The sequence below is a fragment of the Salvelinus namaycush genome, chromosome 34 (genome assembly GCF_016432855.1).
Source record: "Salvelinus namaycush isolate Seneca chromosome 34, SaNama_1.0, whole genome shotgun sequence".
NCBI classification, from domain to species: Eukaryota; Metazoa; Chordata; class Actinopteri; order Salmoniformes; family Salmonidae; genus Salvelinus; species Salvelinus namaycush.
In genome coordinates, this window is record NC_052340.1 from 1,366,990 (window position 1) to 1,381,252 (window position 14,263).

Below are 14,263 nucleotides of genomic sequence, written 5' to 3' on the forward strand. Positions count from 1 at the left end.
CATGCACCTGTGGAACGGTCGTTAAGACACTAACAGCTTACAGATGGTAGGCAATTAAGGTCACATATGAAAACTTAGGACACTAAAGAGACCTTTCTACTGACTCTGAAAAACACCAAAAGAAAGATGCCCAGGGTCCCTGCTCATCTGCGTGAACATGCCTTAGGCATGCTGCAAGGAGGCATGAGGACTGCAGATGTGGCCAGGGCAATACATTGCAATGTCCGTACTGTGAGACGCCTAAGACAGCGCTATAGGACGGACAGCTGATCGTCCTCGCAGTGGTAGATCATGTGTAACAACACCTGCACAGGATCGGTACATCCGAACATCACACAGGTACAGGATGGCAACAACAACTGCCCGAGTTACACCAGGAACGCACAATCCCTCCATCAGTGCTCAGACTGTCCGCAATAGGCTGAGAGAGGCTGGACTGAGGGCTTGTAAGCATGTTGTAAGGCAGGTCCTCACCAGACATCAGCGGCAACAACGTCGCCTATGGGCACAAACCCACCGTCGCTGGACGGGTCACGGTTTTGTCTTACCAGGAGTGATGGTCGGATTTGCGTTTATCGTCGAAGGAATGAGCGTTACACCGAGGCCTGTACTCTGGAGCGGGATCGATTTGGAGGTGGAGGGCCTGTCATGGTCTGGGGTGGTGTGTCACAGCACCATCGGACTGAGCTTGTTGTCATTTCAGGCAATCTCAACGCTGTGCATTACAGGGAAGACATCCTCCTCCCTCATGTGGTACCCTTCCTGCAGGCTCATCCTGACATGACCCTCCAGCATTACCATGCCATCAGCCATACTGCTCGTTCTGTGCCTGATTTCCTGCATAACAGGAATGTCAGTGTTCTGCCATGGCCAGCGAAGAGCCTGGATTTCAATCCCATGGAGCACGTCTGGGACCTGTTGGATCGGAGGGTGAGGGCTAGGGCCATTCCCCCAGAAATGTCCGGGAACTTGCAGGTGCCTTGGAGGAAGAGTGGGGTAACATCTCACAGCAAGAACTGGCACATCTGGTGCAATCCATGAGGAGGAGATGCACTGCAGTACTTAATGCAGCTGGTGGCCACACCAGATACTGACTGTTACTTTTGATTTTGACCCACCCTTTGTTCAGGGAAATATTATTCAATTTATGTTAGTCACATGTCTGTGGAACTTGTTCAGTTTATGTCTGAGTTGTTGAATCTTGTTATGTTCATACAAATATTTACAAATCAAATCAAAGTTTATTTGTCACGTGCGCCGAATACAACAAGTGTAGGTAGACCTTAGAGTGAAATGCTTACTTACAGGCTCTAACCAATAGTGCAAAAAAGGTGAACAATAGGTAAGTAAAGAAATAAAACAACAGTACAAAGACAGGCTATATACAGTAACGAGGCTATAAAAGTAGCGAGGCTACATACAAACACCGGTTAGTCAGGCAGATTAAGGTAGTATGTACATGTAGATATGGTTAAAGTGACTATGCATATATGATGAACAGAGAGTAGCAGTAGCGTAAAAGAGGGGTTGGCGGGTGGTGGGTGGCGGGACACAATGCAGATAGCCCGGGTTAGCCAATGTGCGGGAGCACTGGTTGGTCGGCCCAATTGAGGTAGTATGTACATGAATGTATCGTTAGTGACTATGCATATATGATAAACAGAGAGTAGCAGCAGCGTAAAAAGAGGGTTTGGGGGGGTTTGGGGGGCGCACAATGCAAATAGTTCGGGTAGCCATTTGATTACCTGTTCAGGAGTCTTATGGCTTGGGGGTTAGAACTGTTGAGAAGCCTTTTTGTCCTCGACTTGTCACTCCGGTACCGCCAGTAGTAGTAGCGAGAACAGTCTATGACTGGGGTGGCTGGGGTCTTTGACAATTTTTAGGGCCTTCCTCTGACACCGCCTGGTGTAGAGGTCCTGGATGGCAGGCAGCTTAGCCCCAGTGATGTACTGGGCCATACACACTACCCTCTGTAGTGCCTTGCGGTCAGAGACCGAGCAATTGCCGTACCAGGCAGTGATGCAACCAGTCAGGATGCTCTCGATGTTGCAGCTGTAGAACCTTTTGAGGATCTCAGGACCCACACCAAATCTTTTTATTTTCCTGAGGGGAAATAGGCTTTGTCGTGCTCTCTTCACAACTGTCTTGGTGTGTTTGGACCATTCTAGTTTGTTGTTGATGTGGACACAGAGGAACCTGAAGATCTTAACCTGCTCCACTACAGCCCCGTCGATGAGAATGGGGGCGTGCTCGGTCCTCCTTTTCCTGTAGTCCACAATCATCTCCTTAGTCTTGGGTACGTTGAGGGATAGGTTGTTATTCTGGCACCAAACGGCCAGGTCTCTGACCTCCTTCCTATAGGCTGTCTCGTCGTTGTCGGTGATCAGGCCTACCACTGTTGTGTCGTCTGCAAACTTAATGATGGTGTTGGAGTCGTGCCTGGCCATGCAGTCGTGGGTGAACAGGGAGTACAGGAGGGGACTGAGCACGCACCCATGTGGAGCTGCAGTGTTGAGGATCAGTGTGGCAGATGTGTTGCTACCTACCCTCACCTCCTGGGGGAGGCCCGTCAGGAAGTCCAGGATCCAGTTGCAGAGGGAGGTGTTTAGTCCCAGGATCCTTAGCTTAGTGATGAACTTTGAGGGTACTATGGTGTTGAACGCTGAGCTGTAGTCAATGAATAGCATTCTCACATAAGTGTTCCTTTTGTCCAGGTGGGAAAGGGCAGTGTGGAGTGCAATAGAGATTGCATCATCTGTGGATCTGTTGGGGCGGTATGCAAATTGGAGTGGGTCTAGGGTTTCTTGGATAATGGTGTTGATGTGAGCCATTATCAACCTTTCAAAGCACTTCATGGCTACGGATGTGAGTGCTATGGGTCTGTAGTCATTTAGGCAGGTTGCCTTTGTGTTCTTGGGCACAGGGACAATGGTGGTCTGCTTGAAACATGTTGTTATTATAGACTCAATCAGGGACATAGTAGAAAGAGGAGGAAGGGAAGCGCTACTAAGGTACACAATAGTACATTTTGGTAGATAGAAGGTGCTCTTTGGTAAAAGGGGTAAATTGGTCATCAAAAAGAAAGGAGGACCAAGGCACTCTTCATATAATTAATTAAAATGCCTTTATTAGTATGGCATGTTCAATAGAAACAAAGTTTTAAAAACCGACGCGTTTCGGCTGCATGGCCTTCGTCAGGGAGTACATGTTGAAAATGTCAGTGAAAACACCTGCCAGTTGGTCAGCACATGCCCGGAGCACACGTCCTGGTAATCCAAATCAAAAATCAAATCAAATTTTATTTGTCACATACACATGGTTAGCAGATGTTAATGCGAGTGTAGCGAAATGCTTGTGCTTCTAGTTCCGACAATGCAGTAATAACCAACAAGTAATCTAACCTAACAATTCCACAACTACTACCTTATACACACAAGTGTAAAGGGATAAAGAATATGTACATAAAGATATATGAATGAGTGATGGTACAGAACGGCATAGGCAAGATGCAGTAGATGGTATAGAGTACAGTATATACATATGAGATGAGTAATGTAGGGTATGTAAACATAAAGTGGCATAGTTTAAAGTGGCTAGTGATACATGTATTACATAAAGATGGCAAGATGCAGTAGATGATATAGAGTACAGTATATACATATACATATGAGATGAGTAATGTAGGGTATGTAAACATTATATTAAGTGGCATTGTTTAAAGTGGCTAGTGGTACATTTTTACATAATTTCCATCAATTCCCATTATTAAAGTGGCTGGAGTTGAGTCAGTATGTTGGCAGCGGCCACTAAATGTTAGTGGTGGCTGTTTAACAGTCTGATGGCCTTGAGATAGAAGCTGTTTTTCAGTCTCTCGGTCCCTGCTTTGATGCACCTGTACTGACCTCGCCTTCTGGATGATAGCGGGGTGAACAGGCAGTGGCTCGGGTGGTTGTTGTCCTTGATGATCTTTATGGCCTTCCTGTGACATCGGGTGGTGTAGGTGTCCTGGAGGGCAGGTAGTTTGCCCCCGGTGATGCGTTGTGCAGACCTCACTACCCTCTGGAGAGCCTTACGGTTGTGGGCGGAGCAGTTGCCGTACCAGGCGGTGATACAGCCCGACAGGATGCTCTCGATTGTGCATCTGTAGAAGTTTGTGAGTGCTTTTGGTGACAAGCCGAATTTCTTCAGCCTCCTGAGGTTGAAGAGGCGCTGCTGCGCCTTCTTCACAACGCTGTCTGTGTGGGTGGACCAATTCAGTTTGTCCGTGATGTGTACACCGAGGAACTTAAAACTTTCCACCTTCTCCACTACTGTCCCGTCGATGTGGATAGGGGGGTGCTCCCTGTGCTGTTTCCTGAAGTCCACAATCATCTCCTTTGTTTTGTTGACGCTGAGTGTGAGGTTATTGTCCTGACACCACACTCCGAGGGCCCTCACCTCCTCCCTGTAGGCCGTCTCGTCGTTGTTGGTAATCAAGCCTACCACTGTAGTGTCGTCCGCAAACTTGATGATTGAGTTAGAGGCGTGCATGGCCACGCAGTCGTGGGTGAACAGGGAGTACAGGAGAGGGCTCAGAACGCACCCTTGTGGGGCCCCGGTGTTGAGGATCAGCGGGGTGGAGATGTTGTTACCTACCCTCACCACCTGGGGGCGGCCCGTCAGGAAGTCCAGGACCCAGTTGCACAGGGCGGGGTCGAGACCCAGGGTCTCGAGCTTGATGACGAGTTTGGAGGGTACTATGGTGTTAAATGCTTAGCTGTAGTCGATGAACAGCATTCTCACATAGGTATTCCTCTTGTCCAGATGGGTTATTGGTTGCGATTGCGTCGTCTGTGGACCTATTGGGTCGGTAAGCAAATTGGAGTGGGTCTAGGGTGTCAGGTAGGGTGGAGGTGATATGGTCCTTGACTAGTCTCTCAAAGCACTTCATGATGACGGAAGTGAGTGCTACGGGGCGGTAGTCGTTTAGCTCAGTTACCTTAGCTTTCTTGGGAACAGGAACAATGGTGGCCCTCTTGAAGCATGTGGGAACAGCAGACTGGGATAAGGATTGATTGAATATGTCCTTAAACACACCAGCCAGCTGGTCTGCGCATGCTCTGAGGACGCGGCTGGGAATGCCGTCTGGGCCTGCAGCCTTGCGAGGGTTAACACGTTTAAATGTTTTACTCACCTTGGCTGCAGTGAAGGAGAGCCCGCAGGTTTTGGTAGCGGGCCGTGTCAGTGGCACTGTATTGTCCTCAAAGCGAGCAAAAAAGTTATTTAGCCTGTCTGGGAGCAAGACATCCTGGTCCGCGACGGGGCTGGTTTTCTTTTTGTAATCCGTGATTGACTGTAGACCCTGCCACATACCTCTTGTGTCTGAGCTGTTGAATTGCGACTCTACTTTGTCTCTATACTGGGACTTAGCTTGTTTGATTGCCTTGCGGAGAGAATAGCTACACTGTTTGTATTCGGTCATGTTTCCGGTCACCTTGCCCTGGTTAAAAGCAGTGGTTCGCGCTTTCAGTTTCACGCGAATGCTGCCATCAATCCACGGTTTCTGGTTTGGGAATGTTTTAATCGTTGCTGTGGGTACGACATCGTCAATGCACTTTCTAATGAACTCGCTCACCGAATCAGCGTATTCGTCAATATTGTTGTTGGACGCAATGCGGAACATATCCCAATCCACGTGATCGAAGCAGTCTTGAAGCGTGGAATCAGATTGGTCGGACCAGCGTTGAACAGACCTGAGCGAGGGAGCTTGTTGTTTTAGTTTCTGTTTGTAGGCTGGAAGCAACAAAATGGAGTCGTGGTCAGCTTTTCCGAAAGGAGGGCGGGGGAGGGCCTTATATGCGTCGCGGAAGTTAGTATAACAATGATCCAAGGTTTTACCAGCCCTGGTAGCACAATCGATATGCTGATAGAATTTAGGGAGTTTTGTTTTCAGATTAGCCTTGTTAAAATCCCCAGCTACGATGAATGCAGCCTCAGGGTGTGTGGTTTCCAGTTTACAAAGAGTCAGATAAAGTTCGTTCAGGGCCATCGATGTGTCTGCTGGGGGGAGAATATATACGGCTGTGATTATAATCGAAGAGAATTCCCTTGGTAGATAATGCGGTCGACATTTGATTGTGAGGAATTCTAGATCAGGTGAACAGAATGACTTGAGTTCCTGTATGTTGTTATGATCACACCACGTCTCGTTAATCATAAGGCATACACCCCCGCCCCTCTTCTTACCAGAAAGATGTTTGTTTCTGTCGGCGCGATGCGTGAAGAAACCAGCTGGCTGCACCGACTCCGTTAGCGTCTCTTTCCGTGAAGCAGAGAACGTTACAATCTCTGATGTCTCTCTGAAATGTTACCCTTGCTCGGATTTCATCAACCTTATTGTCAAGAGACTGGACATTGGCGAGTAGTATGCTAGGGAGTGGAGCGCGATGTGCCCGTCTCCGAAGCCTGACCAGGAGACCGCCTCATTTGCCCCTTTTACGGCGTCGCTTAGGGTCGCCGGCTGGGATCAGATCCATTGTATTGGGTGGAAGGCAAAACACTGGATCCGCTTCGGGAAAGTCATATTCCTGGTTGTAACGATGGTGAGTTGACGTTGCTCTTATATTCAGTAGTTCCTCCCGACTGTATGTAATGAAACCTAAGATTACCTGGGGTACCAATGTAAGGGATAACACATAAAAAAACAAAATACTGCATATTTTCCTAGGAACGAGAAGCGAGGCGGCCATCTCGGTCGGCGCCGTGAGAGAGAGGATCCGTCTGGCCCCGCAGCCTTGTGTATGTTGACCTGTTTAAAGGTCTTCCTCACATTGGCTACGGAGAGCGTGATCACACAGTCGTCCGGAACAGCTGATGCTCTCATGCATGCCTCAGTGTTACTTGCCTCGAAGCGAGCATAGAAGTGATTTAGCTCATCTGGTATGCTTGTGTCACTGGGCAGCTTGCAGCTGTGCATCCCTTTGTAGTCTGTAATAGTTTGCAAGCCCTGCCACACAAGACGCCCGTCGGAGCCGGTGTAGTATGATTCAATCTTAGCCCTGTATTGACACTTTGCCTGTTTGATGGTTCGTCGCAGGGCATAGCAGGATTTCTTGTAAGCTTCCGGGTTAGAGTCCTGCACCTTGAAAGAGGCAGCTCTACCCTTTAGCTCAGTGCGAATGTTGCCTGTAATCCATGGCTTCTGGTTGGAGTATGTACATACAGTCACTGTGGGGATGACGTCCTCGATGCACTTATTGATAAAGCCAGTGACTGATGTGGTGTACTCCTCAATGCCATCGGAAGAATCCCGGAACATGTTCCAGTCTGTGATAGCAAAACAGTCCTGTAATTTAGCATCTGCTTCATCTGACCACTTTTTTATAGACCGAGTCACTGGTGCTTCCTGCTTTAATTTTGGCTTGTAAGCAGTAATCAGGAGGATAGAGTTGTGGTCGAATTTACCAAATGGAGGGCGAGGGAGAGCTTTGTACGCGTCCCTGTGTGTGGAGTACAGGTGATCTAGAAATGTTTTCCCTCTGGTTGCACATTTAACATGTTGATAGAGATTTGGTAGAACTGATTTAAGTTTCCCTGCATTAAAGTCTCTGACCACTAGGAGCGCCGCCTCTGGGTGAGTGGTTTCCTGTTTGCTTATTTCCTTATACAGCTGACTGAGTGCGGTCTTAGTGCCAGCATCTGTCTGTGGTGGTAAATAAACAGCCACGAAAAGTATAGCTGAAAACTCTCTAGGCAAGTAGTGTGGCCTGCAATTTATCACGATATACTCTACTTCAGGATGATTTCGTGCACCAGCTGTTCTTTACAAATATGCACAGACACAACCCACCCCCGTCTTACCGGAGTGTGCTGTTCTATCTTGCTGTTGCAGCGTATATCCCGCTAGCTGAATATCCATGTCGTCATTCAGCCACGATTCCATGAAACATAGGATATTAGTTTTTGATGTCCCGTTTGTAGGATATTCGCGATCGTACCTTGTCTAATTTATTGTCCAATGATGACACGTTTGCGAGTAGTATTGACGGTAACGGCAGCTTTCCCAATCGCCTTCGCCGGGTCCTGACCAGGCATCCGGCTCTTTGTCCCCTGTACCTGCGTCGCTTCCTCTTGCAAATAACGGGGATGTCGGTCCTGTGGGGTGTTTGGAGAATGTCTTGTGCGTCGTCTTTGTTGTAAAAAAAAATCTTTGTCTAATCCGAGGTGAGTGATCGATGTCCTGATATCCAGAAGCTCTTTTTTGCCGTAAGATACGGTTGCAGAAACATTATGTACAAAATAAGTTACAAATAACACGAAAAAAAACACATAGCACAATTGGTTGTGCGCCCGTAAAACTGCTGCCATTTCTTCCGCCACCATTTTATCATATGTTAAGTTTGCTGAAAATAAACGCAGTTGACAGTGAGAGGACGTTTCTTTTTTGCTGAGTTTACATGATTCCATTTGTGTTATTTCCAAGTGTTGTCTTCACTATTCTACAATGTAGAAAATAAAGGAAAAACCCTGGAATGAGTAGGTGTGTCCAAACTTTTGACTGGTACTGTAATATATCGTTTGGGTATATTGTGTTTGTTGTATTATTAAAAACAGTTGTGGGAAGCACAAAGGGTTAAGTGCCTTGCTCAAGGTCGCAGAGATTTTTTTCACCTAGTCAGCTTGGGGATACGAACCAGCAACCTTTCAATTAATGCCCCAACGCTCTTAACCGCTAGGCTACTGGCTACCTGCCACCTAGTAAGGATAACTTGGCTATATACACGGGGTACCAGTATTGAGTCGATGTGCAGGAGTACGAGATAATTGAGGTAGATATGTACATATACTGTAGGTAGGAATAAAGTGACTAAGCAACAGGATAGACAAACAGTAACAGCAGCGCATTTGATGAGTCAAAAGACTCATCAAATGCAGATATTCCGGGTAGCTATTGGTTAACTATTTAGGAGTCTTTTGGTTTGGGGTAGAAGCTGTTCAGGGTCCTGTTGGTTCCAGACTTGGTGCATCTGTACCGCTTGCCGTGCGGTGCCAGAAAGAACAGTATGACTTGGGTGGCTGGAGTCTTGGACACCGCCTGGTCTGGCTGGGACCACGACCCCAGTGGTGTAATGGGCCGTACGCACTAGCCTCTGTAGCACCTTGCTGTCGGATGCCAAGCATTTACAATACCAAGTGGTGATGCAGCCAATCAAGATGGTCTCAATGGTGCAGCTGTAGAAGTTTTTGATATGGATGTGGGCGTGCTCGGCCCTCCTTTTCCTGTAGTCCACGATCAGCTCCTTTGTCTTACTAGCATGTTGTGAGCCATGACCAGCCTTTCAAAGCATTTCATGGCTACAGATTTGAGTGCTGCAGGGCGATAGTCATTTAGACAGGTTACCTTGGTGTTCTTGGGCACAGGGACTATGGTGGTCTGCTTGAAACATTTAGGTATCACAGACTGGGTCAGGTAGAGGTTGAAAATGTCAGTGAAGACACTTGCCAGCTGGCCCTGCGGCCTTGTGAATGTTAACCTGTTTAATGGTCTTACATCGGCTACGGAGAGTGATCACACAATCGTCCGGAACAGCTGTTGCTCTAATGCATACTTCAGTGTTGCTAGCCTCAAAGCAAGCATACACGGTATTTAGTTTTAGATAGGTTTGCGTCACTGGCCAACTCACTGCTGGGTTTCCCTTTGTAATCCGTGATAGTTTGCAAGCCCTGCCACAACTGACGAGTGTCAGATCCGGTGTAGTAAGATTCAATCTTGGTCCTTTATTGACGCTTTGCCTGTCTGATGGTTCGTCATAGGGCATAGTGGGATTTCTTATAAGCGTCCGGATTAGTTCCAGTTCCTTGAAAGCGGTAGCTCTAGCCTTTAGGTGCATCGATGGCATCGTCTCACAGTGACTGTACGTATATACCCCAACCAGAAGCTATAGATTATAGGCAACATCCGCACTGAGCTAAAGGGTAGAGCTGCCACTTTCAAGGAGCGGGACTCTAACCCGGAAGCTTACAAGAAATCCCGCTATGCCCTCCGACGAACTAAGATTGAATCGTACTAGACCTGCTCCGACGCTCGTCGGATGTGGCAGGGCTTGCAAACTATTACAGACAACAAAGGGAAGCAAAGCCGCTAGCTGTCCAGTGACACGAGCATTCCAGACAAGCTAAATGTCTTCAATGCTCACTTCAAGGCAAGCAACAATGAAAAATGCATGAGAGCATCAGCTGTTCCGAACGACTGTGATCACGCTCTCCATAGCCGATGTGAGTAAGTATCACGTTTTAGGGAAGACCCAGATGCAGACAGTGTCGAAGTAACAACATTTTATAACTAGAACAGGGGGCACGCAAAATGACAGGTCAAGGGCAGGCAGAGGTCAGTAATCATGGGTGGTGGGGCAAGGTACAGGACTGCAGGCAGGCTCAGGGTCAGGGCAGGCAGAATGGTCAAAACCGGGAAAACTAGAAAACAGGAACTATAAAAAAGACAGGAGCAAGGAGAAAAACACTGGTAGGCTTGACGAACAAAACGAATTGGCAACAGACAGAGAACATAGGTATAAATACACAGGAGATAATGAGGGGAGATGGGAGACACCTGGTGGGGGTGGAGACAAGCACAAAGACAGGTGTAACAGATCAGGGTGTAACAGTAAGAGCTTTTAAACAGGTCAACATTCACAAGGCCGCAGGGCCAGACGGATTACCAGGACTTGTACTCCGAGCATGCGCTGACCAACTGGCAAGTGTTTTCACTGACATTTTCAACCTGTCCCTGACTGAGTCTGTAATACCAACATGTTTCAAGCAGACAACCATAGTCCCTGTGCACAAGAACATTGAGGTAACCTGCCTAAATTACTGCCGACCCGTAGCACTCACGTCTGCAGCCATGAAGTGCTTTGAAAGGCTGGTCATGGCTCACATCAACACCATTATCTCAAAAAACCTAGACCAACTCCAATTTGCATACTGCCCCAACAGATCCACAGATGATGCAATCTCTATTGCACTCCACACTGCCCTTTTCCCACCTGGACAAAAAGAATGCCTATGTGAGAATGATATTCATTTACTACAGCTCAGTGTTCAACACCATAGTGCCCTCAAAACTCAACACTAAGCTAAGGTACTGGGACGAAACACCTCCCTCTGCAACTGGATCCTGGACTTCCTGACAGGCCGCCCCCAGGTGGTAAGGGTAGGTAACAACACATCTGCCACGCTGATCCTCAACACGGAGGCCCTTCAAGGGTGCGTGCTCAGTCCCCTCCTGTACTCCCTGTACTTGCTGCATGGCCATGCAAGACTCCAACACCATCAAGTTTGCAGATGGCACAACAATGGTACGCCTGATCACCGACAACGATGAGACGGTATATAGGAAGGAGGTCAGAGACCTGGCTGTGTGGTGCCAGGATAACAACCTCTCCCTCAGCATGATCAAGACAATGGAGATGATTGTGGACTACAGGAAAAGAAGGACTGAGCATGCCCCCATTCTCATCAACAGAGCTGTAGTGGAGCAGGTTAAGAGCTTCAAGTTCCTTGGTGTCCACATCACCAACAAACTAACATGGTCCAAGCCTATTCCCACTCGGGAGACTGAAAAGATTTGTCATGGGTCCTCAGATCCTCAAAAAGTTATACAGCTGCACCATCGAGAGCATCCTGACTGGTTGCATCACTGCCTGGTATGGCAACTGCTCGGCTCTGAACGCAAGGCACTACAGAGGGCCGTGCGTACGGCCCAGTACATCACTGGGGCCAAGCTTCCTGCCAACCAGGACCTCTATACCAGGTGGTGTAAGAATAAGGCCCTAAAAATTGTCAGACTCTAACCACCATGATCATAGACTGTTGTCTCTGCTACCGCATGGCAAGCGGTACCGGAGCGCCAAGTTTAGTTCCAAAATGCTTCTTAAAAGCTTCTACCCCCAAGCCATAAGACTCCTGAATAGCTAATCAAATGGCTACCCAGACTATTGGCATCCACCCACCCCCTCGTTTACGCTGCTACTCTCTGTTTATTATCTATGCATAGTCACTTTAATTCTACCTACATGTACATATTACCTCGACTAACCAATTTGTTTTTATTTTTTACTTAACCAACAATGCAGTTAATAAAAATGTGTTAAGGGCTTGTAAGTAAGCATGTAAGGTCTACACCTGTTGTATTCGGCGCATTGATTTGATTAGGTCAGTGCGGATGTTGCCTGTAATCCAGGGCTTCTGGTTGGGATATGTACGTACTGTCACTGTGGGGACAATGTCGTTGATGCACTTATTAATGAAACCCGTGACTGATGTGGTAAACTCCTCAATGACTTGTATTAGGGTTAGGAACTCGAATTCCTACTTTAAGTAAGTTAGGGTCGCATTCCCTTTTTAGATTTTAAGGATTCGGAATTGTATGTAAAGCAGGCAATTGCCACACAATTGATTGGGCCTAATTCTGGCATTATAGGCCACTACACTAAGGCCTCTATGCTTAGCACTCAGCATTAAGGACATGGATTCGGGGTAAAGCCCTGCGTTAAACTAGCATTTTGTCCAGGCCGGGGGTGTACTTGTACATCAAGCTGCCTCACACTACAGAAACAGGAGATATATTCCTGCCCTATGGGCTGTTTTGGCTTGGACAAGGCTACTTCCACTAGGCTATTTGTTTATGACAGGTTGCCTATTTTGAATGCACTGGGTGAGGTAAGAGCTGATAGAGGTGCAGGTGTCCCAGACAAGGATAGAGAGAGAGACTTGAGGTTGCGTTTTAAGAGTTTTAGCTCCCATTTATTTTCTCCCATTAAAAATCATCCATTTAATTCCATTGACTTATGTGCTAAAAAAATAAACATTAAAACATTCGCTTCAGCACATTTTACAACATAAATCCTTCTCGTACACATAATGACACAATCTCAGAAAGCTGGTAGCCAAATGTCTCTATTGCCTCCTCACCATGATGTAGGATGGCTGACCGCTTAAAATCACTCGTGGTGAGCAGATTGGGCAGTCAAGGTAGAGAACCCCCATTTTGGGTTTGTCGGTGCTGACCATAAGGAGCCGGGTATGGCGCAGGGGAAAGTGGGGTTTGGGTGTGAAACCCATTAGTCTGTGGACGAGGAGGTGGTTTCAGGGCGGGTGTAGGAAGAGGCCGATAAGGTGATGGTGAAGGAGATCGTGACTGATACTGTGATCCGTCTGGATCTTGAACCTCCGTCTCTGACTCATCTTGAAATCCTCCTGATCCGGACCTGGATCTTGAACCTGTGACTCCCCCTCTATCTCCTCACTGGCAGAGGAGAATGACATGACAGGTTGTGATGCTCTGCCTGCTCCTGTAAGCCCCTCATCCCGCTGTTGAAGAGGGCCATGAGCTCTATGGTGGGGGTCAGGCACAACCCTTTGTGGTTGTTGCGCTGGATCAGGTTCACGGCTTTCCTGTTGCTTCCTTTCTATGAAGGCTGCTATCATCCGAGCATCCTCCAGATCCCTTTCAGCTTGCAGTAGACGTCGCTGTCTTTCTAGACGTTTGGCTATGGTTTCACGTGCTTCAAAGTCTTGTCATGTTTGAGTGTCCAAATGCCTACACTCTTCATCAGCTTGAGTGTCCTCTATGATATGACGTTTGACCTCCTAGTTCAAGGAGCGTCATACACTTCCTGAGAGCAGCAGCTTGAGTTACTCACGGCCTCTGATGGGACTCCACCCCATCCACTCCCACAGCTCTGAGATGACTGGTATGAAGAGCGGCCCTCCATACTCATTGAATGAGATGATTTAGTGGATCTTAGAGATTTAACAGAACATTTCTCTGATCCCCCATTGTGCCTCTTCCATGAGGTGTTTTCCAGAGACTGGTGAAATAGCAGGCCTTCATGTGTTGGGGCCTACATCGGCTCTAAGGAAGAGCGCTTGGATGGAGAGTGTTGAGCCAGATAGCTGCTGTGGTCGTTTGGATAATCTCTTCTGAGGTCGGGTTATGTGGGGGTAAACCTCATTGTCTCTCAAATGAGTCGAGGGCTGTTTCCCCATCCAGCTCTTTCCACCCAAAACCGGCTCCTCTTTAGGCATAGCTCTTGCTGGATGTGTGCATGATGCACTTGACTGTGAGACCGTGAAGGTTCCACTTGCTTGCAGCTCACATGTGCCTGGCCTAGCTATGGGAGAGTAAGGTTGAGGTTTGCCATTGAGGTCCCCATCCATAGGAACACCTGTATCCCACTCCATATCCTGCCAAAGGACCACTTGTTATGGCAGCTTGCCTATT

General features: G+C 47.7%; 1 protein-coding gene across 2 annotated transcripts in view; it reads left to right on the top strand.

Annotated features, from left to right (window-relative positions):
• Positions 1-14,263, top strand: part of masp1 (mannan-binding lectin serine peptidase 1) — a 59,353-nt gene that overhangs the window by 10,004 nt on the left and 35,086 nt on the right. The window lies entirely within an intron of this gene.